Raw genomic sequence first — 4,650 nt, forward strand, 5'->3', positions numbered from 1 at the left:
AAATAACATTATATATTTGAATAGATATGTTATATTCTTAATTTAGGATGATATTATAAGTTTGTGGTTCATTTTGATGTTCTTGATTTCTAATAAACATAATTGGGTACCTTTGCCAAAAGGGGAAAAAAAAAACTTTAGTTTAAGGTTAAATGAAGTATATATAATACAATTATAATTTTCTTTAAAGCTTAGAGTGTGTTTGATTAACTTTTTAAGTGTTTAATTAAAAAAAAATAGCTTTTAAAAAAATGAGTCTATGACCTATGTTGGTCTAAGAGGAACACCTAAAATCAACTTTTAGAAAATAATTTTCAAGTGTTTAATAGTTAAACTCTCCCTAATTTGTATAGTTCTTAAAATTACCAAAACAGCCTTAATCGTTATCTACCTCACTTCCAATATGTTGGCTATCATCGCCCTTCACGGCTACCTTTGACGACTACCATCGATAACCTACTCAGGTTGAAACTTTTGGCAACCATCTTCGATAGTCTCCACCAACGACCAACTCTGACAACTACAACTGACAACCATCATCTGCAGTCAACTCCCACGACGAGCTCCGACGACCACCACTAATGGCTACCACTACCGCAAACTCCAATGGCGACCATTCTAGATGACCAACTCTTGCGACCATTATTTTGTTCTTTATAATAATTTGATATTAATACAGATACTTTTAGTATATAGCAAATTAAACAAACTTATATATAAAAACACTTTTGAGAAAAAGTTCGCCAAACACACAAATATTTTTATTTAGGTAGTTTTCATCAAAAGTGTTTAAATGAAAATAACTTTTGAAAAGCATATTTTTCTCAAGTCAATCTAAACATGCCCTTAAAGTTTAAGGTGATTGTAGTGGGTAACACTTTTAGGCTAATAATTAAGTGTATAACAATATTTTTAAACAAGTGCAAATTTAGCAAAATCTATAAATGATATACTCTTATTAACGACATAGTTTATCGTTGATAAACTTCGAGAGCTGGATCAAAATTTTGTTATTTTCAAATTCTTTTGTATTATGTTATATATGCTAATACTTTGGACCTAATTAGGTTGAGCTTTCTTTAAGTGAAACTTGAAACTTAAAGTCACAAGTTAATTAATGTTTAACTCAATTTGAATATATAACTCTCTAAATAAGCTAATATTTTTCTTCAAAAAGTCGATGGTTATAGTTCAATCAAGGATGAAAATATCTAGATATGTTGACGATATATCCGTGATATATCCGTAAAATCACATATCTGATAGAGATATTGGGGGGTAAGATTTTTCACAAAATTTCACGATATTTCGCCGATTTCAACGATATATTTCTGGTATATCTTTTTAGGCTAATATCTTTTGCAACTCAACAAACGATATTCTGTTGATATATCACAGATATTTCGTGGATATATTGTAGAAACATCATAGATATTTTATCTAAATGTCGTCCAATTATCTCTATATATCGCTTTTTTTTTCTTCTCTTCTAATATGAAGCTTTTCCAATGTATGGCCTTTTCCATTCAATTTTTCTCAATTTTCAATCTAAAACTTTCATTTTCAAAGAAATTGAATTTGGAGAATCCACAAAAGAGACTTTAACCATGTTCATAAAGCTTTGTGAACCTGGAATTAGCCCTTTCACTAAAGAATCTCAATTTACGTATGTCACATGAGACTCCAACCATGGCTATAGAGCCAATGGACCAAGAATTGGAGCAATAGGAAAACCTTTCACTCGTAGAATATCCAAACCTGATGGCTTAGATTGATGTTGACTCACTTAGAACCAATTCTCAAAGACCTTTTCCTAATCTTCTAGATCCACAGTATGATCAAATCACGAGCAAGACATGAACACCAATCTTCTCTGCTAGTCTTTTTGGAATTAAGAAGCTTGTGGGAGCCTTAGTATTCTTGGAGAAGGGGAAGGCAAAATCAGAGAACTATTCTCTCTTCTTTTGTTACGTGAGAGTGAGAGAGAGTTCTATATCTCTTAGTCTTCTAGCATTTAGAATAAAATGTGAGGGGAGTTAAACCTACTCACTCCACTAACCATTACCCTACAATGAGAAGAAGTTGACTGATTAATTTATTCAATTTGAAATTTAAATTAAAACTAATTTAATTTAAATAAATTGAATAAATAATCAATCAAATTAACATTTATTTAATTTTTAACTAAATATCAAATATTTAATTAATTTAATATTTGAATCATATTCAAATATACTTATCTCTTATAACCTATATATTTTTATATGAATCTCATTCACATTAAATTTACTATGTAGGATTAATATGAACAAATAATATTTAATATTTTAATCTAAAATATTATTCTCTCATATTATATAGTTTCAAATTTGAATCTAATTTAAATAAATGAAATATTATAATATATCTATATGGAACATAACTACGCTGGTCTGGCTGGAACTTAACTACATTGGTTTGGAAAAAGTTCCAGTGTAATTACGCTCGGCTGAAGCATTGTGATGCTTGCCCTTCCGTGCTATAGCGTAAAGGGTAGCGTTGCAATGCTCGTTTGTTACGCTTTAGCATAGGATGCAGTTTGTGCTTCAAAACCAGTTTATTCTTGCTCCAAATTTCACCGATCTTCTCAGTAACACTTGCATCACGATCGACACGGACTTACAAACTAAATAGCATGAATTAAATACCCAAAACAATGGGCCCTTACATCTTTAAACAATTTAAAGCAGTAAATCTAAGTGCCAAAATTTGAAAATATCCAACTTGCAAATCAACATTTACAATGCAGTGCAATACCCACCATCTCTTTGATTTTCATTTCAAAATGTAAATCAAATGAAGGATATGTGAATACCCGCAATGAAAATGATCGTGTTCCATTTTCCATTTTACAGAACAATATAAAGCAGATGATGGAAACATGGATTAAACAAGATCAATTAAGCATGTTGTTCACAGTGATTAGAGAGAGGAAATAGGGAATTTCAAGAACTCACCCTTGAAGAAATCAATCTTCTCGCTTCTTCCTCCAATCTACTGCACGAACTTGATCTGTCTCTTTTTCTCCCAGTTTCACAATCACGAAAACGCAACAAGCACAAAGGAACACCACCACAAGAAGTCCTTGATATTCTCTAGAATGAGAATCGATTGAGAGTTTGTGGGCTTCAGCGAGATAAATTTTTGGGAAAAAGGGAGAAGCAATTTTGATGAGAGAATGTCTTTTTCACAAAGGGAACTTTCTGAAGATGGAGAGAAGAAGAGCAAACCTATAACCATTTCCCTATGTTTCATGATGTAGAAAGATTAAGGGGAAAGATAGGGGAGGTTATAAAAATAAATCCCTCTCATTTATTTGAAATTCAAAAATTAAAAAACAAAACTAATTACATTAAACTAACTTTAATGTAATTAAAACATACTATATGTCATATCAAATATAACATATAACCTATAGTTTAATATACCGCATATAACATAACCTATAGTTTATTAATCTCTTATGTAACCTATAGAATCAATATGAATCGTATTCGTATTAATTTTAACCTATAGTTCTATTTGAATCATATCCATATAATTAATATTTGAATCATATTCAAATATTTATTTCTCTCATTAAAACTTTATATTATAATGTATCATATACATTATATTAAATATATTTTATACATTTAATTTCCTTTAACTAATTTGAACAATTCAAATTAATCCAAAATTAATTTATTTTTCATTAATCCTAATTGAGCTAACAAGGGGACCTTATGAACATATAGATTGAAGTTCCCATGATACTTGATTAATTAATTAAACTCTTTAATTAAATTAATCAACATTCATTAAATGTCGGTCACTCTACTAAAGTTCGACAACTATACTCTTTACACTATAGGTATATTTCAGTGTCCATATGATATAACCAATCAACAGTGCGTCGACCCTTCACAAATTGCTTGTACTGCTGGTTGGTTAAGATGTACACATAATATATCTGTAGTAAGGAGAGTTTAGCTGTCGGTCTTTAGTGAAGTGCCTAGCAGTTAGCGGATGGTGGATCCCGTGACTAAAGAGTTTAGTTAGTTATTCACGTACTGTTGGAGCTTCGGAGCTACAGGTCCATGAGGTCCCCTTGGTAGCTTGGATTCTGTTGAGAATTAGTTCTTGGTGTTGATTTGAAATGTTCGAATTGACAAGAGGTATTTTGATTATATATGATATAATCGGTATGATGTATAAGATACATCTAGTGGAGGATTGATGTAAATGAGATTTACATTAAGTACCATAGAATAGAAAAAGAACTATAGTTTATATGTTTCATGAGATGAAATATTAAAACTATAGGTTATAAATATAGTATTTGTAACACCCCGTATTTTTTTTAGTAATAATGTAATTTCAGTAATTTTTATTTTTGGAATTTCAGTAATTGTTATTAGTTGGAGGGCATTTTTGGGATTTTGGACTTCAAGTGTAAGTGTGGAAATTTAATTGTTGGCTTGAAATTATTCAATTTAGAAATTAATGGCAGGAATTAATTTCTTTTTTAGAAGGAAAGGAATTTAATAATATAAAGTGGAATAAGGAAAAGAATAAAATATAATTATATTTATTTCCTTTTTAGTTTATTATTATTATTATTATTTTATA

This window comes from Benincasa hispida, chromosome 6 (genome assembly GCF_009727055.1).
Source record: "Benincasa hispida cultivar B227 chromosome 6, ASM972705v1, whole genome shotgun sequence".
In the NCBI taxonomy this organism is placed as follows: domain Eukaryota; kingdom Viridiplantae; phylum Streptophyta; class Magnoliopsida; order Cucurbitales; family Cucurbitaceae; genus Benincasa; species Benincasa hispida.